A 27,027-nucleotide genomic window follows, 5' to 3' on the forward strand; every position below is an offset into this window, starting at 1 on the left:
TAAAGTAATGTGCTCTGGGCGCTGTAGCATACCTGTGGAAGTAGTGAGTTTGCGTTCATACAATACAGGGAGTGGGAAGCAAACTACTCAGCCCTACTGGTGTCAAGACTCGTGGATGAAACCATGAGCTCATTGCTGCAAAGTCATGTGTTCTGTGTAGTATTCGAATGTAAGTCATAGTAGAATGTTAGTATATAATTCTCATAGAATCTAAGTATGTAATGTTAGAATGTATGGCTCCCATGAGGAGAACCTTTTTGGGGTATTTGTGCATGGTGCTGGAGAAGACGGTTGCCTTACTGTCTGCTCCTGTTGGTGGCTATTTCAGGTGTTTTGTTTGCCTGTAATAAATTTACTTATGGGATCCACTGCTGTCTGCCTCTTCACTACATAAATGTTGCAACAAGCGGGAGAAGGTAAAAAGAAGGCAGAACTTACCAGTATTTCAAAGTTGCTTGCATTGTGCTGAAGACCGGGTTTCTTCGTGTAGCTTTTTCTACGCATGCCAGGGTCGTCGGCTCATTGAACTTTGTCATCCGACTTCTGGCAGTATTGACTTCTTCACTACATTCTGGTCGCTGCACTACACGTGTGTAAAGTAGTGTTGGTATGTGTTTATACTAACAAATGCATCATGGTCATTGGGAGGGCAACCTCTCAGGCGCAGCTCATACAATGTCCCGGGGTGTGCATTCGCAGGACATTTGTGTTTGCTGTTAGAGGGTGGGCTCATGGGTGCCACCCTGTGATAGCAAATCCTTGTTTGACTACTTGAAGCGAGAGGAGGAAAACCTTGTATCGCTTTAATAGAGAACCCCTATTCTGAAAAAAACTCAAGACCTGGCTCTTTTCCCTCATCTAATTTATCTACTCCCTACATCATCCCACTGACCCTTTGTGAGGTAATATCTTCAGCGCCGGGACACCTCCGTTGGAGGTAGCTGAGCGCTCTACAAACTACTAAATAAATAAAATAAATAAATAGAGGTGATGCGGATGGTAAAAATGGAGATAAAAAAACAAAAAAAGCGGGGTCTCACCTGTTCATTTAAATGAGCCCCCTGGTGAGTAATGTTCTGTGGCCAATCCAATTATTATATTGCTGGGTGTCTGTAGGACGGGGGATCTTAATGTCACATGTAAATTAGGTGCCGACGGGCGCAGAGACGTTGCGCAGCCTAGGGGACCGCCACCTTCCCAGGTATTGTTTACTAATTGTTGAGATAGGTCCAGGCCAACTGAAGTCCGGGGATCGCCACACTCCGGGGCTTTACTTAAATATGCAGGGTGGGCCTCGGCAGTCCCTGAAGCCTCGGTGGTCCTAGGCAGTGCCTTATTGGTTCTGTAATCACACTGGCAGTACTCATGATGTTATAAAGTGATACACTCATAGAACTCTTGCAGTTGTAGAATTACCCAGCCTTCATTTGTGTAATAGTCAGTAAGATTATGTTTGGTAGGTGCACTGTAATATTACAAAGGTTTGCCATCATAGTCTCCCATAAACAGATGATTTTCACAATAAACTATAGACAAATGTTGTCACAAAAAGAAGACCTATACACTTGGTTATTTATTTGAAAAAAGTAGTCTTTATTAAAACAATAATAAATAGAAACGTCAGTTTAATAGAAGAAACAGTATAATATAGAAATTGTGGGTTGGACTCCAGTGGAAGCAGCATAGAAAACCTGCAAGACAAAAATGAAACATAAGTATGTGTGCTATGTGGAAGAGGTAAAGAAAGGTAGTCCGAATTAAAGGACGATAGTGAGAATGGGGGGGAAGGGGAGTGGGTGGAAGGGAGAAGGGGAGGGAGAGTCAAAAGAAGTGAGGGAGGAGGAGACAGAGCGTCGGCCTACTGGATGCTGGGGTCCGCAAGAAAGAGTGTGGTCCAGCAACTCCTCAAAATGAAACATATGAGGCCAGAGATTAGTGGCCATATTATCAAGGTACGGCGATACCATTATCGCCGCATTAGCAGCAGGAAACTGCCGCTAAAGCGGCGATAAGGGGCTTGATAATATGCCCTTGTGAATTCCCATAGAAGCCCAGGGTCTGGTGTGCAATAAAACTGTGTGCACATAGGATGAGATGTGATATGAGTGATATAAACTAGCCTGGTACAGATAATCTTCTGAGGTTCATACATTTTCTCAGTTTCACAGGTCTGCGATACATTTTATGCCTCATGACCATATGACTTATATGTGGACACACAGACTAAAGACAGAGATTGCCTTGCTCAAACAGGGTGTGTGTTTGGACACATCATTTTACAAGGTGTTGCATTTGTGAGGGTCTTTGACACTATTGAATGCACACACTGGGTCTCATTTACAAGTTGTTGCCACTGGGCAGCAATGGATGTAATATGGCTGCCCTGACCTGCATCCGAAGGGAAGTGGTGGAATGTGCCCTGTTCATAACATACAGCACATCCTCGGTTTGTCCGCATACGCACCATCACATGGTAGTGATGAGTGACAACACCCCTGTAGCATGGTGCACATATGTCAGCTTATTGGACTCACATGGTGGCATGCTTTAAGGGACAAATCCCAGCACCAAAAACACACAATCTATGCAATTCCCTCCTTTTATGCAGAATGCAGGTGGGCACATTGTAAATGGACATGACAAAGAAATATGTTATTATGTATCTTCATTTCAACTCCCCGTGGAAGGCACACTATTTGCACACAGTCCTAGAGTCCCTGAACATCGGTTGTGTGGGAATGTGTGAGATCTTTATTGGTGTTGGATGGCAAAGGTAACCACAAGACTCATTGTACACAGCCATAATGCAGAGTGAATGAATGCTGTACTTCGCAGTAGCTTGCCTTACTGCATACCTATGAAGCCATGCAATTTTATTCAGACAGGCTTTGCATTCCCACATTGATATGATTTGAGGAGCTGCTCCACCAGAGCATCATGAATACTGATACTCCATCAGCACAGTTCACTTGTACATGTGGCCCAGTGGCGTAGGTGGTCTCGACATGTGTGGGGAAAATATCAACAACAAGCGAGGGTCCCTGATTATAGCTGTACTAGGACGAGGAGGCAGGGAATTGAAACAAACAAAAACAAAAACCTCTCCCAGATAGTACAATTAATCTAAAGGTAATACATCCAAAAATTAATACATATCAACATTGTCCCACACAAAAACTCATTAGGAAAGCATGTTGTTTATTTTATTTTTCATCAACATGCACAAGGCAGTTTTCATAGAAATATTCAAAATACATTACAAGTATAAATATATAAAATAACCCACAATCATCCTGAAGCAACCACACATCCTCAAACTCAACCCAACAACCATACACAATACACAATTATGAAAAAATTAAATAAACAATTACAAAATAGCAAAAACAGTACAAAAGAAGAAACAATACAGTGAAAATCAAAAAATCACAAACAACCAAACAAAAAAGCGCCGAAGCGCATTTCAGAAAGGACAACTATCCACAGTTCCTTTGTCAGGGCGCAAATACTATATGTACAATTTCTTCTTGAGTGTGTATATCTTCAATTTTGGTATGGTTGATAAATAATTCAGGAAATAGCCATGTGTGACATGTGTGACATGTAAGATTGTATTGCGAATATGCCATGTACTATGGCGCATGTATGTCACAACACACCAACTACTTATGCACTGCCTCATTCAATCCAAGACTGGTATGTCAATGTATTCCTACATAATTGACTGCCATGTGGTCTGTCATGTGCTTGAGGTGTACTTACCAACCAGTAGGCCATTCCCATAGGTCCCATTCTGGAAGCACTCATTGATGGCGGAATGCAGGAAGATAAATGAGTCATCAGCACTGCCAGAGTATTTTTCAATGCCATTATGAAGAGACCCAGATGACCCATGATTACCTACACATTCATCAAATAGGTGTGCTTCCTAGGCAGAAGATGTGTGATGTTGCCACTGGAGGCACAAATTGTACATGGGTGCAGTCTATTTCACCCCCACAAATGTGGAAATCCTGCAATGGAACAAAAGCCTTGCTGTTCTCCTGCTGTTGCTGTGGTGTTGGGGAAGTAGAGGTATTGGGATGTGAGGCTCATGATGGCATCGAGGACGGAGAGGAGGAACCTTGAGAAGGTGCCTGGGATACTCCTGCCACTCAGGCTGTGGTGGGTTGGGAAGTTAAAGACACCTTCATGTGCAGAGCAGCCAGTAACTTGGGCTACAGAGGTATGTTGGTGCAGCGCTGCAATGTTGGCTGCTCCCTTGGTGCAATCTGGTGCAGAAGGGGCACAATGGACTCCCTTCTAAGCCTGTAATGGGCAATGACCTCCTCCACCCTGAGGCCAATGAGAGTAAAGCTCTGGCTGTATGTCTGCTCCCTTCTACTGAGCTGCATCTTTGGTGGTGGTTGTGATGGTCTGCTTGGTGCTCCGAGCTGCAATAGTAGTAGTTCCATGGCATAGTTGAGCTTGCCAAAGTGATTTGGGTATGTTTTCTGCTATCATACCAATGTCCATGTGTACATTTTATGCCTGCTTTTCCGTAGAGGTAGAAATTTGCTGCTAATGGGACCAGGCGCCTATTTTAATGAAGTAGCGCCGTTTCTGAAAATCCTTGTACATACAGCTGCATCAGTTTTGCCATGCTTTATCTGAGGTAACGCCGACCTTGCATATCATTACCAAAAACTGCTGCTAGCAGATCCAGCAACAAGAAAAATAGGCACTAGCAGTGAAAACGTGACATTAAAGGGCTCTAGCATTACTTTTATTGCATCACTTTGCAAATATGGTGCCAAATAAAAAGCCGCTGCTGCATCAAAAAGATGGTGCTGCAGCAGTGTTAGCTCCTTGTAAATATGCCCCTTTGCTTCATTTTATGTAGCTGGAAGTCAGATTTGCTTATGGGTGGTTTTTTCACAGTTTTATTTTTATCCTGTTATGCTGCATGGTCCACATATTTATTGAGAACATAGGTAGTAATTGGTCCACTATGTGTATAATGACAGGACAAGAGGCCAACATGTGTCAGCAGGGTAGTAACCTCAAAAATGCAATTTAAGGCATAAGCTTGCAAAAACTCAATGTTTCTAAGTTACAACAAAAAAACTGAAAATTGCCCTTTTTAATAGTAGGTTTAGAGCGCTCCATCAGCAAAATGATATTTTCTGTTGGCGCCTAATGTTCTTGCACTGTTTCTAAGTTTCCTCTCTGTATTCAGAGTATGTGTTGCTATTAACAGCTGCTACCCGGTACACTCATTTGTCACATTTGGTAGCATGATAAAGTTGCTGCCAGTGACAGTGGTTCTCTGCAAGTCTGGAGAATGAGCCATACTGCCCACCACACACTGCTAGTCTGTAATAGGTCTATAAAGGTGCAACAGCCAGCAAGATAGCCCAGTGAATTAAATGCCTGCAGCTGAAATCTTCTATAACCTAGCAAGTAATAAGTATGGGCCATATTACACAAGTGCCCCGAGGGTGCAGCAGCTTTTGTACCTGCTTTCTGCGTCCCCGGGGCAGTTTGGTATTACAGACGGGGCTGCAAATGCCTGTTCAGCCCTTTCTGTAATACCGATATCGCAGGTGCATATATAGTACCAGCACTATCACCAGAAGGTGTTACCTCATTTGCATGGGGGCATGTACTTATGAAAATGAGGCCATCCCTTTGCCTCTGCACCTGTGCTGTATGATAGATGTGGGTGCAGATGCAGGTAAGCTGGCAGAGGGTGCACAGACAGTGTGCCCACTGATGACAGTCCCCTAAAGAGGGAAAAGGGGTCCCATGGACCCCCCAGACATCCCCTTGCAGGCTGGTACAGCCAATCACTGCACCCCCTGCAAGGGGATCTATAATCCCCCTTAAAAGTACAGGCAGGTTGCCGCCTGCACTGTGAAACATGAGCAGCTGCTTCAAAGCATGCGCTCTGTTTTTTACATGAATGCACTGCCCCCAGTGCAGCGTGCGTTCCCTGCTGCCCTGGGGCAGCACATCCATCCTAATAGGGCACATTTTCCTTGTTTGCGCATGGCACACCTGTCTACTCAGGGAGGGGCTGGATTCCAACACTCCTCATGCCCTCATTCTTTTAGACCTGTCCGCCGCCTTTGACACAGTCGATCATTCTATTCTACTCCCCCGTGTCAAGTCGGCAGGCATAGGGGGCCCGGTATTGGCCTGGCTCAACTCCTTTTTGAGTGTTCGCACCCAGGCCGTTCACCTTGCAGATTTTTCTGCTTCTCCGTGCCAGGTGCAGTGAGGTGTTCCTCAAGGATCGTCCCTTTCCCCCTTATTGTTTAACCTGTACATCTTCCCCCTTATTTCTGCACTACAGCAGATGGCGGTCACGGTGTATAACTATGCCGATGACCTCCAGCTCATTTTCAATCTTTCCCACTCCCCAGCTAGTATTCACAATTTTCAATCTGTCATGTTGTTCATTCGGGACTGGATGAACTGCAATCATCTTAAACTAAACCCGGATAAGACAGAGCTAGTTCTTACCTGCGACAGTCGCAGTCCCTGTTCCCCACTTTCTGGCCTCCCTCCCTGGGCCCCCCCGTCACCGTCGTCCTCTGTCAAAACACTTGGGATCACATTAAACCAACACCTTACACTGCACTCCCAGATTAGTTCCGTAGTTTCCTCCTGTTTTTTACCCTCCGCACCATCTGGAAAATATCCCGTTTTTTTTCTTTCCCTGCTTTAAAAATGAATCTAATGGCTATGGTCCTATCGCGGTTAGACTACGGGAATATCGTGTACAACGGTGTTCCCGCCTATGCCCTTCGACGCCTCCTGCTAGTGCAAAATCAGGCTGCCTGCCTGATTTATGGGCTACCCAAATCCATCACACTACTCCCCTACTCAAATCACTACACTGGTTATCCGTTAAAGAACGGGCTCTCTTTAAGCTGGGCTGCGCGACTTTTCAGGCTCGGGCGGGGACTGCCCCCGCTTTCATTTCTTCCGCTATTAAGGCCTACTGTCCCAGCAGAGAGTTACGCTCCTCTACCAAGCTTCTTCTCTCTGTACCCCGATTCAAGAAAAGCAGATCGGGAGGCATGAAATGTTCTGTCCTCGCCCCCACCTTCTGGAACGCACTCCTGTCTGTTATCAGATCTGCTGCTTCTTATATGGAGTTTCCCAGGGCCCTTAAAACGTTCCTTTTCCTGCAAGCTTTCCCATCTTCGCCCTTTGCACCCCTGCCCCTGGTTTTCAGCATCCCCCAGCGCCAAGAAACCGCTTGGTAGACGTGCGCTTTACAAATTCTTTTAAATTCAAGTCTAGGCCAACTTGGACTTTCATCACTCTAAGGAATATTAATGCCCAACACACTCAATGTGCAACTAAGTTTAACACAGGATTTCAGATTTCAACATAACTATTGTGTAGTGTACTTTTATATATAGGGCAGTCACAGCAGTGCTAATGCATTTCACTGAATGTATAAGTTGACAACAGCTCCGGCCTACTGTTACTTTAGGTTTCAGTAGGTCAAATAGCAAGCCCAAGACATCTTGGCTCTAGTTGCTGCATTTAATCTCTGGTTTGCTGCAGAGGTTCTAATATGTCACTAGGCCGCCATAAGGGCAGCATTAATGATGCATATGGGCTCAATGTATCACTACAAAACACTAGGGGACAAATGTATTAGTTTCTCACGTAACTCAGAGCAGCAAGCACATTTGTTCTGCTGCATTAATGAAAGGGAGGCAGAAGAAATGCACCATGTTAACTAAGATTTGCACATTTCTGCTGTCTCCTCGGGCTGGCACACTGTGTGCTGCCTAGCCCCAATGCAGCCACCTTGGCACCATGAGTACAGGCAGGACTGTGTTTGTGCAGGAAGGGACAACTTCCTGCACAGAAACAAACCTAAATGGTGTTTTCCTCTTTCTATGTGTGCTGCAAAATGCAGCCGATGTGGAAAGAGGAAATAATGAGGAGAAATAAAGATATTTCTTCTTGTTATACCTCACTGGGGAAGGTGTAGCGTTTTGATGCAATTCCCAGGTTTACTAGTGGGAGAGCAACATTTTTCATGTACATAATTAACAAATTTAGAAGTAAAATGTGATTTACATTGCTAAATAACGTGGGCATAGTAATCAGACAATTCGAAGTAGTTGACTGCATTTAGCCATTATGAGCAGCACCCGATATAATATGTTAAGTAGTTAAAGTTAACCAACTTTTCTATTGCCATTTGAAAGGCCTGCACATTTAATATTTGTTTGTTTTCCACATTATGTGCTTTTCCATTGCAGATGCTGTGTTTTTCAGGATGCCATTTGTTAGCTGGTGAATTTGTTATGTATTAGATGACTGATTTCCCTTGCGCTGGCTCTGGCTAAACTAGGAACGTACCGGGAAACACACTGCAATATCACAGTTATACCCAACTCCTCATTGTACAGTGTATGTTGGTGATCATGGGTGTTGTCTGCCACAGTATCTGCAGGCCCTACACTTACATTTGCTGTTACTGTGCTATGTTTACTCTAGCTAGAGTCATAATATCATGAGAAAGCTTGTTCATGCAGTAGAGTGGGTCGGGCAGATGGCGCTGCGGTGCAGATAGTGATGAAATGTGTCATGTAGAAATTTGGCCTACAGACCTCCTCAGAATGGCACACTCCAGGCCTGTCCTCTGCTTCATTAGCACCAAGCTCCTTGCTAAATAAAAACAGCAGAAGTGAGGTAGATGGCTACCCCAACTATGCAGTGACAGGGCCTATGCAGAAACTTGAAGGCTTGGCAGTGGACCCTGTTCTTCCAGGTCTCTAGGGAACCGACTTGTTGCTGCTGCACCAACTCACCTCTCCTGTCATGATCGCCATCAAAGTGATGCCTACCTCATCGTTAGGGGGATCCTGCTGCTATGCATCAACAGCTCTGCAGCCCTACATCCCCAGGGACACCACTACAGCATGGGGCAAAAACCTGGGACAGAGCGCTGTGCTCATGTAGCCATGTTGCGTGGACACCGGCCATTCCACTATTTCTCAACTCTAATGGATAGTCTCTTCTGCTATAGACATCTAATGTCTCAAACACTGACTGTGCATTATACAGAACTGGATGCCAAGCACCTACCTGAAGCTCAACCCAATCAAGACAGAATTCCTGTTATTTGTCAAGAACAACAAACAAGAAACAGTACAAACCTAGTTCAATTAAATGAATATTTATGGCTTTGAACCCCAACTTTCACCATTAGCCAAGTCACTTGGATTTACAGTGGACACCAACCTCACGGTCAAGAAAGATATTGCCAAATATAAAAACACCAAGTACCAGCTCTCTCTTCTATAGCAAGTGAAAAAATCTTCTGTTCAGACTCTCATACTAATGCATCCCTAAAGAGCATCCTACATGCCACAGCACATCTGCAATGCCTGAAGTAATATGATCATGTCACCCTCATCCTGCCGACCCCCCCCATCTTCAGAACTAGCTGCATCATTCACAAAGCCATCACAACCAATACCCCTGCTTCTCTTGCAGACACGCTCAGCCTCTCTGGTGGTCTTTGGCTCATCCACAAACAGGACAACATCAGACCGCAGAATAAGAAGTGTAAAAAAGAAAAAAAACAAAAGGTAGCAAGCCTTTTCTATCTATGCACGCTAGATCTAGAATAATATTCCTGTATCCAGAAGTCTACCTGAACGCTGCTCCAATCTAGGAAAGAGTTGAAGACTCCAATCTTCAAAGAGCACTGCATTACAATGTATTCACCGTCAATATCCCAGCTACCTGACATATGGCTTGTTGACTTTATTCTTGTCTTTGACCCTGTACAGCTCTCTGCTGCCTTTTGGCTAGGTGCGATCTGTAGAAATACCACATACCTACATATATATATATATATATATATATATATATATATATATATATATATATATATATATATATACATTTGTATAACACTTCTGTAAATAAGAGAAGGATGAAGTCGGGTTAATGAGTAAGAACATCCTTTCAGATAGCACAGACATTTGTATAAGTTATTTCGAGATAGTTGCAATACAGTTGCATCACTCCTCTGTGATTTTGATGTATGAGTGTATTTATTTCATTCATTTTCTCATCCAAATATGAGAAGCAGTAAAGAAGCAATCAATTGCCTAATTGTTTGTTGACTCGCTCCCTTTCATCAATTTAAGTCAATTGCAATTTAACATATTAACTGAATGAATAATACAGGAGAAGGGGAAACCTCACGCTTTGGTTCATAATACCCTTCAGCACTAGTTGTGAGAAATACTCATTTAAAATATTCATACCTAATGAAGCATACTATGTAGACCTGTAGAGCCTGGAATGAAAAAGTCGACACATTTTGATCGGGAAAAGGCAAGTAGTTTCGTGACAGCAATAAGGTAAAGACTGCCCTCCCAACTGTTTGTCAGCTGCTAGATGCCCCAGTGCTAAAGGCCTGAATTCTTGTGACTGGAAATGAGAGTCATAGCACTGTTAGGAGATGAGAACAAGATCTGAACGGCACATAAGTGAGGCTGGGGCCGCGGGGACAGAGTATGGCTCTTGGACCACAGACCCTTACTCAGGGGTAGTGGGAGCAAGTAAGCACACAACAGTGTGAGAGATGTGAAGGAGCACAGAGGATGTGCAGGGCCTGGGAACTCTAGTGTGGGATGGCTGCCCAGCTGAGTCACTTGGTCTTGTCTGTCCGTGACCCATAGTAAACCCTCACAGCAGTAGGAACGTTTTCTGACTGCTGAAAAGGTCCACTGAAACTCCCAATTAAAATGCTGTGTGTGCCACAAAGCTTGAAAATGTTAAAAATATCTTTCACAGCAGAAACAACAACTCAAGACTAGGAGATCTTTTGGTCCTCATGAAATTATGAAGCATTATCGACCCCCAGAAGTTCCCCAGAACACAAGTGAAGAACTGCTGAGGTGGACAATCCAAAAGGAACATGTCTTCTCCTACTGACTTGTGTATTTGATGTCTTGTGCTCAAATTTCAGTAAGGCTTTATTTGTTAGATAAAGGAGTACTTGCAGATCAGATTTTTAAGGTATTCTAGTGCATTGTCAAAGTGTGCAAGAGGTTTTTCACCACTACGTCTAAGCATTGAGGTTATTTTAAATTTTCGGCAGCTCTTATGTAGCAAAACTGCTCCTTCTAACATGAGAGGTTCCACATTTCCCATTGAGGCTGTCATGATCCATGGCCTGGTAGAAGCGTGGGCGTGTACAATCCTGAAACTACCAGCGTGTTATGGACTATTTTGTGGTCTCTGGCTTGCTCTAACTAAGCTGTGCAAAAAAACACCACTGGGTCAGGGCTCCCACCAGCAAGGCTTAGCCACAAGCAATAACTAACAAAAGAAGTGCCAATACTGTGAATGATTTTAGACTCAAAATTCTAAATACATCCGAACTAAACAAGATGTCTTGATCTCACATGTGTGAGTAGAATTAATCCAAATTGTGACATGTGAGATCAAGACATCTTGTTTAGTTCGGATGTATTTAGAATTTTGAGTCTAAAATCATTCACAGTATTGGCACTAACTAAGCTGTGGCCTCTTTCCAATTCTAGATCTGTCTTTTTAGTCAACTGTACTGGCCAACACATGTGACAATGAGAATGGGTCCAATGAGAACCTCTGCACTGGCTGCATGTTCAGGGGGTTATCTCCTTTCTCTGGGTTATGCTTGCAGGGAGGACCTGAGTCACAAAGGTAAATTATACTTTTGAATAAATGTACACTTTTTAGTAGGTTTGCTTCATTGTTTATTTACAAACTTTGAGTTACTATGAAAGCATATGTTACATATATCCGTCCTCAGAGTAATGGAATTGGCTTTCTTGTGTGGGTGGGTGACTTGCTTCCCTGAACCTCTCCCTGGCCCTGCCTAAACCCCCTCTTAGTCCTCCCTAATCCTGTGCCTTTAGTAGTAAATCTGCCCCTTTTCCCACCCACTCATCTGTGTCCCTCCCACATTTGCAACTAAAGTCTATATTCCATTTGTGGAGACTTCGCAGTAAAGGCAGATAACTCTGTTCCTATAAGTATAGGCAAACCTTACACTTTGTGATACGTTTTGTAGTACAGAATTCTGATTGTGAATCAAGCCCAATGAAGCCAGCCCTGCAATCCTTTCAGCCTTTGATTTAATAATGGCTTAAATAAAACAATCAAACAGCTTAAACGTGCCAAAATGAGCATAAACAATTAATTGTCTAGAGTACATAGAGAGCCTTTACAAGTTGCATAGTAATCAACCCCTAAATCTTGCCCACCTCAATGGCTTATACAGTGAGCAACATTATTCCATGGCAGAATTACTGCTGATTACAAGATAAAGTGGACTAATGAGTTACTGTTCTCTGCCATATTATCGGATTCTGCAGATTACCACGATAACTCAAGCCATAGAAATATGGAGGGAAACATTTTCAGAAGTTTTATGAAAATGAGGTGTATATACATTCTGTCTGAACATCCACAATGAGCGCGGCTTAGGTACCCCGTCCATCCAAAGAGAGGGCAGCCATGACTCTCCGCCCCGGGAGCCACACTTAGGAAGTGCCCGGAGCTCGTGCTACAACATGTTCGCCTGTTCTTTTATGACGCAGATAACGCTGAGACACCAAGGGGCAGATTTACAAGCCCCTTGCAACACTTTTACGCCACCGTTGCGTCACTTTTGTGACGCAGAGGCGGCGTAAACCATGCACCACATAGTGACTTATTTACAACGTGACGCATCTAAGCAGATGCGTCACGTTGTAAAGCCCTGCTCCACATGAAACCTGCGCCAGGTTTCATGCGGGCGTTCTGTCGCAGGGTAGGCGTACCCTCGCAGGAAAGTCACGTAAAACTGACGCAGTGAAATCTACAAGATTTCACTGAGTCAGTTTTGCGAAGTTTTCCTTACGCCTGCTTGAAGCAGGCGTAAGGAATGAGGCACCATGTTGAGTATGGGCTGCCCCTGTGCATTGCACGAGTTGCGTCGCGACTCCAGCAATGTGCTGCCCGTATGCCATAAGATGCGTCACGCATCTGCCCCTCCTTGCACCATGGTGCGCCGCATTGTGAATGTGACGCATCGGTGGTGGCGCAAGGGGGGTGATTGCGTGATGCATCTGTTTTGGCGCATCCCTGCTGATTTGCAGAGATGCGCCAGAAGATGTAAATATGCCCCCAATAGGGGAAGCTAAATTATTTGATTTCAATTTCCCCAGAATTTGTTTTTCCTAAAAAATTACCCGCTGCAACTGGGGTGCAATGCCAGTAAGGGCCCTGCATTTTTTCCCCATCCCCACCAAAGCTTCTGACAATTCGTAATAGGTGTCAAATTTGAATGATGTAAAGAAATGTTATGGATAGTGGAAGACAAGTATAAAGATACGTTTCTAGTATTTTCTGTCTGTGCATATTATTGGTTTATCGGGCAAACGTGTTTTCAATCCAAAGCTACGATTTCTAGTATAGCCGAGAATATCTTTCAGACTGCATAGCTATGTCCATGGCTATCATAACATAGTTATTTAGAAGTCTAAAGTGACTACCGAGAGACTACAGTTAAAGCACACCAATTGCAAATTACCTGTTTAGCATGCAGTAAAAATATTGTTTTGTTTATAAACACCCACTATAACAAACGAGCAATTACTTCAGATAAATGAAGCGTGAGTATGAGACACACACCAAGCATAAACAGGGTTATAAAACGCACTGCAATGAACAAAACTTGACATGAAACGATTTTAGAAAGCAAATTTGCGCATTACTCTGTGAATATTTTATTTGTTGCATAAGCAATGTGTTCCCACAGGTGTAGTCGGTATTTGCCAAAACTGGCCATTCTATATGTGGGGTGCACTTTATTTCATTAACATGAGGAGATTGCCGGACACTAGCCGCCAATCAAATCGGAGTCATTGATTTCCATATCCAGAAAAGAAGATTGAAAGAAATCCCCAGGAAGTCATCGGCAATGGTTTGGAAAGTAAATCTCGGCAATTTTCTTCTGTGAGTGGCTGCAGTGAAAAACTACCATTGGCAAAGGCAATAGGTTCAGCAGCGGCCTGTGCAGGTAAGATCGGTGGAGCGGTGGGGCCAGGTGAGGGGGTATTTCGACATACGATGATGATGGAAAATGTTAATTAATAATTCAATTTCCCTCGTCTGTAAAAATCTCCCCCAACCCGGCCCCACCGCTCTTACCTGCATGGTTCGTGGCTGTACAGGTCTCGCTTTTGCTTGAGTTAGAGGTATTGGTGTTGTAAATGACCATGTCATTTACCCATCTGTTTTATGGAGTGGATGTATGTGGTGTGGAGAGGAATTAAGTGAGTTGCATTTGAATTGTGTGGCATGGGATTTTGTGGTGTGGAGTGGATTTGTGTAGTGGAATTATGTGACATGGCATGCAGTGGAAATATGTGGATAGTAATTATGCGCTACTGAGTGTACTGGAAATATGTGGAGTGGGATTGTGTTTTATGGAGCGTAATTCTGTGGAATGGTGTTTTGTATTGTAGAGTGGTATGTAGTGGAGTTTAATTATATGGGGCCACATATAGGTAGCTAAATTTGCTGTTACCGACCGGTATTTAGGCATTTGAGATGTAGGAGGCCAAAAGTAAGGATTCGGTAATTATGAATCAGTAAATACCGAATCATCATTACCGAATCCGAAATTACCAAATCAGTATTTACCGAATCCTTATTTACCGAATCGGTAAATAAGAAACGGTAAAAATGAGAATAGAGATGTAGGTAACTTCAAAAATACCGTATTTCATGACATTCAGTATTTAAGAGTCGGTAATTACCATGGATTGAAAGCAGGTGGTAACCCTGTGCAGGCCATAAAACAGGCCCCAAAATACAACAGTGTGATCAGAATGGCGGCTTTCTAAGTGACAGCAAGGCGGCTACGGCTACAGGCAGCAGGAGAGAGGATCTGGAGATGGGAGGAGCAAGTCTACAGACAGCGGATCACACTCTTCCAACTTACTGAGGCAGAGATCCATGAAAGGTACAGGCTACATCCCCACACCATCCTGAACTTGATAAGGGACCTGCACCTATTCCTGAAGCACCCAACATCAAGGGCACACGCCATACCACCACATGTGCAGGTGCTGTGTTGCCTATACCTGCTTGCATCTGGCAGTTACCAAGGGTGATAGCTGCGACAGGTGGAGTGTCCCAGAGCTGCCTGTCCCATTTCTTCAGGAAGTTCCTGGAGGCCATGATGCACAGAATGCATCATTACATCAGCTTCCCTGACACACATGCAGACCAAGACTGACTTTTACCAAATGGCACAGTTCCCACATGTCATCGAATGTATTGATGGCACACACATCCCAATCTGCCCACCTGCAGCCACTGAGTACATCTACAAGAACAGAAAGTCAACCCACTCCATAAATCTGCAGGTAATCTGTGATGCTGCCAACATAATCACAGACATCGTGGCCAAATGCCCAGGAAGCACCCAAAACTCCTTCATCTTCCAGAACAGTGGGATCTACACACAGCTGGCAGCGGGGGAATTTGGAGAAGGATACCTGCTAGGTAAACACTGTGACACACCCTGATAGATATTGCAGATGTAGGTGTTGTTGTGCATCTGAGTAATGGCTCTCTCTTTTCCACATAGGCGACAGCGCATATGCCGTCCGCTCATTCATCCTCACTCCCTGCCTGAACCCAACAACCCAGAGTGAGAGACGTTACAACGTGGCACACAAATCTACACGCAATGTCGTGGAGCGCACCTTTGTTCTGTTAAAAAGCAGGTTCCGCTGCCTCCACAAAAGCGGAGGCGCACGTCAGTACTCACCCCTCATCTGGTGTAAAATCATTGCAACTTGTGTAATGCTGCACAATCTTAATTTTGGAAAAGGTGATGGACAGAGTTTCTGAATGATGCAGAATACTCCTACCCAGTCAAGAGATCAGGGCTTGATCCATCACCGTTTTTTTGCTCACTGCACCATCCCAGCTCAGAACCTGGCTATATGCAAATTAGTCTGTTCCTGTCCCAGTGCATGATGGGAACAGGGCAAACCAAACTACCAAGCTAATTCTTATACTGGGAAGGAGACAAGCTTCCGGGGACCGGTTTCTGGCATTTCAGCTGAAGTCGGCCCGGCTTGCTTGAATCCTGATGGTGCAATGAGCAAGGGACTCACGTCTGAGTATACCCTCCCACACTTAGTGTGGATAAAATCAATTTTGGAAAAGGTGATGGACAGAGTTTCTGAATGATGCAGAATACTCCTACCCAGTCAAGAGATCAGGGCTTGATCCATCACCGTTTTTTTTGCTCACTGCACCATCCCAGCTCAGAACCTGGCTATATGCAAATTAGTCTGTTCCTGTCCCAGTGCATGATGGGAACAGGGCAAACCAAACTACCAACCCAATTCTTATACTGGGAAGGAGACAAGCTTACGGGGACCGGTTTCTGGCATTTCAGCCGTCGTCGGCCCGGCTTGCTTGAATCCTGATGGTGCAATGAGCAAGGGACTCACGTCTGAGTATACCCTCCCACACTTAGTGAGGATAAAATCAATTTTGGAAAAGGTGATGGACAGAGTTTCTGAATGATGCAGAATACTCCTACCCAGTCAAGAGATCAGGGCTTGATCCATCACCATTTTTTTGCTCACTGCACCATCCCAGCTCAGAACCTGGCTATATGCAAATTAGTCTGTTCCTGTCCCAGGGCATGATGGGAACAGGGCAAATCAAACTACTAAGCCAATTCTTATACTGGGAAGGAGACAAGCTTCCGGGGACCGGTTTCTGGCATTTCAGCCGTCGTCGGCCCGGCTTGCTTGAATCCTGATGGTGCAATGAGCAAGGGACTCACGTCTGAGTATACCCTCCCACACTTAGTGTGGATAAAATCAATTTTGGAAAAGGTGATGGACAGAGTTTCTGAATGATGCAGAAAGTCGGGCAGAGATCACACGCAACTATTTTTAAGTAAGTAAGGAGACACAGCTAGGCATTGCATGTACATGACGTAGTTTAATAACTGGGCACTACGACAATGAACAAATGGCACACCATGCCAGTCCAAATGGTGACAATCTTAATAGATAGTCATGGGTTACTTCACCCTAAATATGTTCATAAATGTGTGGGCAGCATTAATGTCTGTACCCAGGCACTACAGTGCTGGATGCCCGTAGCTGGCTATCCTCACTATCTGCTGAGCCACAGCCCGCAGCATGCCGTCAGCTGCTCCTCCGGGCGTCTGGTACAGGGGGGTAATGCTGCTCCTGCTTGTGATCTCATCACTCTCCCCCACACCTAGTGCACCAGTGTTGGCTGACTGGGTGGTCAGCAGCACTTCCAGTGCAGATGTCACCTTCCCCATCCCCCTGGTGACATTAGTGCAGCAGTGCACAAGCCCCTCCTGCATTGCCACAGAGCGCCTGCAGAGCAGGGAAGTGGCAGTTGCCAGGCGGTTCACTGCCCAGGTGTGCTGCTCCATACACTGCCTCTCCCTGTGCCTTCTTGCCCTGTCCTCGTCTAGTTTGTCACACAGCACCAACACAGACTGGGACATGTCCCGCATGCCCTCAGCCATCTCCTTGATGCCCTCCGCCATAGAGCTGATGCCCCTGTCAATGTTAACCATGTTCTGGTTTAGGTGCCGCATTTGTCTCTGAACTGACTGAATAGCCTTTCCCTGCAGGTGCTGCACCTTCAGTATAAAGATACAGACAGCAACCTGTAAGCAGTGTGCACTGTTCCTTGGAAAACTATATTCCATTATTTCTTGAATTTACCTAAATAATAGTAAACTCTTGTTTTTGTACATACGTTTATCTCAAATATTCCAATTTTTCATGAGTCAAACAACTACATCATTGTGACTATAGATTTCATGCGTCTCTGTCAACATTTCTTTAGTCATGTGAGATCACCATGAAGTTTGTGTAAGAGTACATTTTAACAATCAATAATTCATATTTGTGATAACATCAAGAATTCATAACATTGTATTTCATTCAGTATCATATAACTTATGGTATCAGGAAGTCTGAAAGCGCAATGCATTTCGGGATATGGTTTTCCCTTCTTCAAGGGCAATTTCCTAAAACAAAAAAGCGTTGATATATTTCTGTTTTTTCTGCAAATTAATTTAAAAACGGACACACAGTTGGGTATCCCTGGGGGTGATGTGCCTGAGGGTATAGGTGTCCTGCTCTGTAATTGTCAGGTGATGCTATTAAAGAGAGGGGATACTTGAAATCTTTAGAGTTTCCATCATGTGGTGCTCTTGTGTTAAATGTGTCATCATAAGTGCTCAAGAGTAAGGAGTTCAAAAAGAGAGATGGTGCGGAGACCAATGAATATCCGTGTTGCACATGCTAAGTTATAAACATATGCTAGTTCACACATGATTAAGACAGCGTCTACCCGTGTATTAGCTATATAACCAACCGATATGATGATCTACCTGTACTCCTCGATCCTGAGTCAATCTTCAAGTGTGGCATAATCGTGTCAAGACTATGCGTAGACCAACTTACGTCTGTTAAAAACTAATCATACAGTGTGTAGACATTAAACTCACTACAATGTTCCTGTTGCGCGTAATGCGAGTCACTATTGCTGAAACATTAATTAACAAAAAGGCTCCTCGTAAGCTGCCATAATAGCATTCATTGTCAATCAACTTTTGCCTACACAAAATATATAACGAGCCTGTTTCAGTGTACTCTTTATGTTTTCTCACTAGAATAAACTGAAGTATTAACTTCTGCATGAACTAACCTTATGTGTAACAGCGAACAACAGTCCAGAAAGATCCAATTTCCATCTGTATTGCAATGATCGATGTGTTCGTACCAACGGTCATCTATTTAAAAAATATAATGACAATAGGAAAAACTGCTACTATTCATGTCGCTAATGTTCCCACTCCCAATCACAACCAAACTATTTTAATTGCCACATACCTGTGTATGTGTATCTGCCCGACTGACATCGATTTATGTGAATTATATCTCATGTACAGAAATACTACGGGTACCGTTCCTGTGAAAAAGTGATAACAATCAAATAATCGTGTTGTTCATAGTAGTGAACTTGCGCAATGCTAGTAGCTAAAAATAGCTGGTGATAAACGTACCTTTAAAGGTCAAAACAACGTTTGCCAAAACTTCGTTCACTCTGTCTGATTCGAACACCTGTTCAAGTTACCGCGGAGGGATACAATACACGTATAAAAGAGCACATGACCTCTGCTTTGCCGTCGCGTTGCGTCGATGGAAGTTGTAGTTTTTCGGTGCACCTTCACCATACTGGCCTCCAGCCCTCTGAAGATCGCTTCACCCTGCTGAGTTGTGCTGTGCTCCTGGGCCCTGCGACGTCTCGCACCTCTGTGCGCACCCTCGGAGGTGGACTGCAGTCCAGCATTTGAATCCTCCAGTCGACGAGTTGGTGTGTCACCTTCCCTTGTGTCCTCAGAGGACGACTCCATTACATGGAGAGTGGCTACATCATGCCTCCTGGGCCTTACCGCCACAGGTGATTTTGATGCTGGTGAGGCTGAGAGTTGTTGTGAGGCTTGCTGTAGTGGTGAGTCAATCAGAAGTGTCGATGCTGGCTCTGCTGTTGCAGCTGGCTCTGTTGGTGTAGCTGCCTGTGGTGTTGGTGCCGGTGGTGGTGGAGTGCTGTGACCTGCACTTGTGTTGGCATCCTCTGGTCTTCCCTTACGGGGTGCCCTTCCCTCCTTCTCCCGCGCGATGACTCTCCTCTGAACAGATATGGACATTAGCTCAGTTGTCCTGCAGCTCTGCATTTCAATTTTAAATTACATTCCTGTCACACTATCTCAATGTCCTCTGCTGCTTCTGACTGATGTGTGTGGCATGCCTTGTTGTTTAGTGTGATGACTGTCATGATGGGTGTTTCACTGACTACATCTCCCATAATGCATTGCTGGTGTATACTAAAACCTGTACTGGATTGTGAGTCACACAGCCACATTGGGGAAGGGGGCTAGGGAAGGTGGGGAGGATTGCTGTGCATGCTTTTTACCTTGTTTTGTGGCAGCTCTGGCTAAGCTGTCTGTATCCCTGATTCCAAACACACTCTCGGGCTCCAGGGTTGACTCAACCAGCTGCTTCAGGTCTCTGAGGTCAGGGGCCCTGCTCCTTCCTCCCCCTGTGAGACTGGCTTCTTTCCTCTGTGCAGCCAGCTTCCTCTTGGTGATGATCCGAAGGTCATACCACCTTTTCATGAGGTCATCGATGTCTTGTGGGCTCACCCCAATAGCATTCACCTGCGCCTGGATTGCTGGCCAGATTTTCCTTTTCACTGATTCTGCTACCTGCAGGGACTGCTTGCCAAAAAGCTGTGTGTGGTGTTTCACCACCTCCTCCACAAGGACCTAAATCTCACTTGCACTGAACTTCATTTTCCTTTTCCTGTCTGCTCCTTTCCTCTCAGATTCATTGGATGCCATCCTGCAGTTCTCCTCAGTAATGTTCAGCCAGTGGCTCAGTTGCTCTCCTCTGCACTCCCAGCTCTCCAGAAGGTTCTGATTGTCTGCACCTGCATGGGTGTGGCCACTTCCTGGTTGTGGGGTGGGGTGGATGCATAGGATTGGTTGATTCCACAATTGCTTGATTTTTTAGTCTCCGATTTGGTAAATACCAATTTGGTAAATACCGATTCGGTATATACCGATTCAGAAATTACAGATTTGGTAAATACAGATTTGGTACACATTTTCCGATTTTTTCCAAATCGGTAAATGTTACTGATATTTTACCTACATCTCATTTACCGATTCCTGAATACTGAATCGGTAAAATTCGGTATTTAGGAATCAGTAAATATATTTTACCTAAATAAGGCCCATGGTGTGCTGTTGAATTTTGTGGCATGATGTGGAATTATGTGGTGTAAATTGGATGTATGTGGTGTGCTGTGTAGTTGTGTTGTGGAATTGAATTATGTGGTGTGTTAAGCGAATAGTGTGGAGTTCAATTGGAACTGTGTGGCATTGAGTAAAAATATGCTGATTGGAGTTGTGTACCCATTACAAACTAATGGGGATACCCAATCAATGACAAAGGACCTGGGTATAGTATAATATGAAAAACAGATGGTCCCAAACAGATTTAGAGAAACTCAAAGGAAGGAGAAAATCTTAAATTTAGGCTGCTCAAATATACAACAGCTGATAATGAATGCATATCAAGCAGAATCATTCATTAACACGCACCAGTAAGATAGAGGCAAAATACACACACAGTTTTCTAGTACATATCTTAGTTTTTTATATTTCAAAAGTAAATATAATTTATACAAGAAGATGGTAAAGACATTACCACATATTTCTAGAGATAAATGGGTTGCTCAAGGAAAAGAGAGCAGAGAGGAAAGGTGCTCGTGCTTAGGAAAAAAGGAGGGGGAGATAACAAAATAAACGCCGTACAACGCCAAGGTAGCTTTAACAATTTGAAATCAACACTGGTTAATTAGTACAACACAAACCAGCTTGGTACGGCTTATCCACAACACAATTTTTAAAAACTGAATTTTTCATCTTCTCTTGGGTGCATAAAAGCAACATCAGATAATAGGGCAGGGTGGTATGGTGTAATACAGCCCTTAATTGGGGGTATGCGTTGACGTTTTGACCCGTCTAAATGCATAGAGGGCAATTTTAAACCTCAGCTAGCGGGCTTTTTTCAGGACAGAGGGATTGAGTGAGGCAAGCTAGAGATGTAAACGCAAAATTAATGGCGCAAACTTAAGAAATGAAAGAACATGTCTGGGTGGGTGTAGAGGTTACTAACCTAATCCTGGTGCCAGAAGTTGGCACGCCAGGTCACTATTCCCATTAGTGAAAAGTCTGTAATTGAAAAGTTGAATGTGTATGAGATAAACATATGATAAATAAGCGAGGTAGTAGGTGAGAGGAACGAAAAAGAACAAGGGAACATTTTCCCGCAAGGAATTGTGGAGTGTCACATTTAGGGCCTCTAACTGGTTGAAATGTCTGCGAGGGTATCCAAAAACCCTGCGCAATGTGAGTTTAAACCATCAGCAGTTGAGATGTGGAATTAATCAAATCTAAAAACAAACAATGAGAGTGGGTGAGTGCCTCTATCAATGGTCAAGGCACACATTCAGAGTGAAATGGGCAAGTGCACGGTGGTATGACTGCGCTAGCCATACCTTGTCAGCTGCATATGGCAGGAGACAAATTGAAAGCTCCTAATCCGTCAAAATCCGCAAGGGTTCTGACACACGCGCAGGGCTTTCGTGGTTCAAAGCAACCAGGAAACGTGCACGCCTCGCATGTACTTCTGAAAAGGAGGCAGTGTGTGTCGCTCGTAAAACACACACGTCCCCGGCCAGAGACAGAGGGTGAAAAAAACAGACTTGATTGTCTCAAAGTAAAGTCTAAGTAAGTTTGCGGAAAAAAAATCCTAAAACAATAAATAAATACTCGAGGTGCCTTGTAATGGCAGATGGTTGAACAAAATTGTTGCACTTCAATGTGCAGCGGGTGCATGGGTTGTGTTGTGTACAGGCCTTACCACACTCGTTTGTGTTGTACTAACTAACCAGTGTTGATTTCAAATTGTAAAAACTACCTTAACGTTGTACAGCCTTTATTCTGTTATCCCCCTCCTTTTTTCCTAAGCATGAGCACCAGTTCTCTCTGCACATCTTTCCTTGAGCAACCCATTTATCTCTAGAAATATGTGGTAATGTCTTAACCATCTCCTTGTAAAATTACATTTTCTTTTGAAATATAAAAAACGAAGATATGTACTAGAAAAGTGTGGGTGTGTCTTACAGGTGTGCATTAATGAATGATTCTGTTTGATATGTATTAATTACCAGCTGTTGAATATTTGAGCAGCCTAAACTCAAGATTTTCTCCTTCCTTTGTGTTTCTCTAAATCAGTCTGGGACTGTCTGTTTTTCATATGATTTGAGTTATGGTGCGTGGTGTGGAGTGTTTTATGTGGATTGTTGCAATGTGAAAATATTTCAGACAAGGTGAGGAGGTAAAATCAGTGTGAAACTACAAAGAACTGATTTCCACACAATGCTCAGACAGTCAACTTCAATGCTTTTGGGATAGAAAATGTACAGCAAAAGCAAAATTCTCTAAAACCAATGCACCTTTTTAAAAGTGTCAATTTTGATTGAACTGCAATGTATCCATTGCTACAATACATTACAATACAAGTCATTTACTCCTGGCAGTCAATTGCCGGAATGAACTTGTGAGGTGAGCGTTAAGTGAAACAGGTACTTTAAGGTGATATAAAGATTACAGGGTTGACCATAAATGCATAATACTTGACGAGACTGGAGGGATGATTTAAAGATAATCTGATGGAGTGAGGAAGAGAGAGAGCCCCTGAAGAAGAATTTGATGTGAGTTCCGAGGAATACAGAACCAACACGTGAAGAGATAGTTGTCATTGTACAAGAGATGAATCAGGGCAGTAGCATTGAGAGTATTTGATGGAGATGAGTATGAGAGATAGAGCAGAAGGCCAGATAGTACTTGAAATATGGAGAAAGATGCGTTAGGAGAGTCCACACCTATTACCACTCCTAAAGCTTGTTGCGAGAATCCCGAATGTTAATGAAAGAAACTGCTTCGGCTTACCTTTATCCCACTTAACACTCCCTTCACTTATATATCCATTAATGGGAAATTGAAATCCACAGATTTTTTCGATACCTGCTAAATGTTCACAAATTCTGCCATATAGGAAGGCATAAAAGTCCAGGTGCGTAAAGGATGCAAGAGGATTGGGTGGATTCTTCAGTGAAAATCTGAAGAAGTGGAGATCATAAAAGATTGGGTTATTGGTTTGATGAAGAGATAGTGGCTGACACAGATAGCAAAGAGAGTTACTAGGAGGGAAAGGGACAATAGAGTGTTGGAAGAGATGAGAAACTAAGCATCATTTTCAAGAGAAGCGATTCTGGAAAAAGTAGGCATTTTAGGAATCTTCAGTTGTAAACAGAAGGCACATAACACACTTGGTAGCAGCATAACATTACAAAACAGAACGTAACATAACATAATGCGTTGCGAGCCATCACCACCTCCTCAAAAGTGCTTATTTTCAATTTTAAATGCTGTGTTTCGATCATACTATGTCGGGGGTAATGTTTTGTGATTGATTTTCATCACAACAATGAAGCTTGAGACACGCAATCCTGCTCCTGCCACATAAAAGGTAAAAGAGTGGTGTGTGATCAGACGCAACACACTAAAAGCTTGCGCACCATGGCTCCTCTCAGGCGCACCCATTTCCACAAACTATCATATGCATGCTTTGCTCCTAGGGTATTTGTGTTGTGAACCATTTTATGTGAAATACGGCCAGTATGGTAATAGACCAGTGGAATATTGTTATTAGACACTGGTATAGCTGTCCACAACAATTAGTTTGGCTGTGCTGCAGCAGACACAAGTATATCAATCACATTTCCCTTTATTGTTGCCACGTTATTTTTGTATGTTTATTATTTGTGAGCTTTTGAGACATTTGGGTTATTCGCTTCTAAGCTTTCCCACCATATAGTGCAAGGGGTTGGCTCCACTGTCTGTGAGGAGGACGAGTAGTATTGTCTCCATTTCTAGGCACCAATATGACCCAGGAGTTCCTAACAAATAGCTCTTGAGGGAAGCTGCAAATAAAATCCTGACTGTGTCACTGCCAATGACACCAGACGTGCAGCTGTCACTTACCGCGATCACCACCGAGTCATGGGCTGAAGAAAACAAACAGCAGCACACCCAGCCGGAGACATCATCACGGAAGGGCATGTGTCCATCCAGCACTAGTATGGCAAAAGGAGCATGTTGAAAACACACATGGAACTGCATGTCCTGGAAGGCAGTGCACACAGCACTTAACAGGGTGGCTGGGGAAGCGGTGCTTGAAAGCAGAGGTGGGGGGCAGAAACGGGCACCCTCGGAAAACAACCTCTAACATTTGACCTCGATCTTTGAATGCACAGCAAATGTGACGATTTACAGCACTGTTTACAGAAATTGACCTCGTAGCAACTGAAAACATCCACTCTCATGTCAAATACTCTTAAACAAAGGGAAAAGTAGTCCCTAAACAGATGCTACTATGGGACAAGTGGATGGATACAAGCACTGGGGCACTGCTCTGTGGGAGTGAACAACCAATGAAAAGGAGGGGCAAATAGGAAAGATTAACCACTGGGAAGAAAGAATTTTCAAAGGACCCTGGAAAAAACAAGTGAAAAGCAGGGGGCGGTCTGTGAGCCACACGGTATATACAACAGGTCTCAAAAGTTCCACGTAAGGAAAGTTGTTTTTCACTGCTGTGTGAGTCCTCATGGTGCAAGGAGGTGACTGCCTGACCTGCCTTACAACATCTTTTAACATCTACAATAACCTAAAGCAGTGGAAAGTTGGAGGTTTTCACCACTTCCTCTTAGTGGGGAAGAGACACAAATGAGTTGGCGGAAAAGCAAGTATAATCTGCCTTTATTCCGTCTTTCCAGCTTCCCTCAGGGCTACACAGATCCTTTGGAAGAAGTGAAAGGCAAGGTGAAACTGTGTCGGCAAAGCATCATTCACTATTGCTTAGCTGCTGATTTACATTCCATGCATTTTGGAAAGGGGCGACCAACTTGGTCCCCCCGAACGTATGGCTGAGTGCCTCGATCCCCCCGGGAAGCCATTTTTGGGCGGGAGGCGCGTCTCGGCTGGTATGCCCGAAGCGGCGTAGCCGGGGCGCGCCTGTTCCCGCCCTAGAGTGGGCTGGCCTAGACACTGACGCAGCCAGCCACGCCCTCGGGGCAGGCAGGGGCGGGTATACGCCCGCCCTGAAGACGGATAAAAAGGGACGCAAGACCAGAAGACATCCTCTTGTTCTTGTGCTCTGAAGCTGCACCTCCTCGCTGCACGTGAGCTCGGGACAGAACGAAGAGCCAATTTTGAGCGTTTTAATCTTTCTTTTTGTCTTCTAGATACTTTGTTTGAAAAATGCCCAAGAAAGGCGCGAAGAGAATGTCGACTGACCAGATGGTTCGGGTTCTCATGAAGGAAATGTCCGAGATAAAGAAGCAGTTGGCGGGGCGAGACGGTGAGGAGGGATCGGGGCGTCCACCGGCCGGAGGGAGGCCTAAGAGGCCGAGAAGGGGGCCGGTCGGGGGAGACGTCCCGGTTCCCTGTTCCCCGCTCGAGCCGCCAGCCCCGGTACCGGCCCCGGTACCGCAGGAAGGGAATCCGATTCCGGTCGTAGTCACCCCGACATCCGCTGAGGATATGCCTCCCGAGTTGGCGGCACAGTTAGCAGCGTGGTTGGGGGACAGTAGCGAGGGCACCACGGCTGCCGAAGCGCAAGCACTCATGAAACAGTTGCGCGAGAAACGTGATACAGCCAAGGTGCCCGCGCCGGATGCGGTGATAGTCAAGCCACGAGGGGCGGAAGTAGCGTCCGGTGCAGGTAAGCGGCCATTGCCGATCGCAAGGGATGAGTCAACACCCTCTCGTAGAGAAAAATTGGGGCAACATGTTCCTTTGGCAATAAAGGAAAAGATTTGGGCGGGGGAATACGTAAACATTTTCTCCCTGCTCGTTGATCATTATGAGGTCGAAACTGTTAAGGGTCAAAAGGATCTGATGCATCCGAGTGTCTGGCGCGCCAAAATGGCCGCCTTTAAAGTGAATGAGAATATTGGCAACTGGGGTAATGCTTGGGGAGTTTTTACGTCAATTTTGGGGGAACGTAGGCCTGAATTGCTCCCTGAATTTCCAGTATATCAGTCAAGAATTATGGGGTACTCGACATCGCACCAAGGTAACCAATGGTTCTGTTATGACAACCTTTTCAGGAAAGCGATGGAGCATAACAAAAGTTTAACCTGGGACTGTTACGATTCTTTGACATGGAATAAAATGAAAGAGTCGGGGATGTTGAAAGTGCCGTTGGTGGGGAGTACTGTTGGTGAGTCCTCCCGCCAAAA

The sequence above is a fragment of the Lissotriton vulgaris genome, chromosome 9 (genome assembly GCF_964263255.1).
Source record: "Lissotriton vulgaris chromosome 9, aLisVul1.2, whole genome shotgun sequence".
Lineage (NCBI taxonomy): Eukaryota > Metazoa > Chordata > Amphibia > Caudata > Salamandridae > Lissotriton > Lissotriton vulgaris.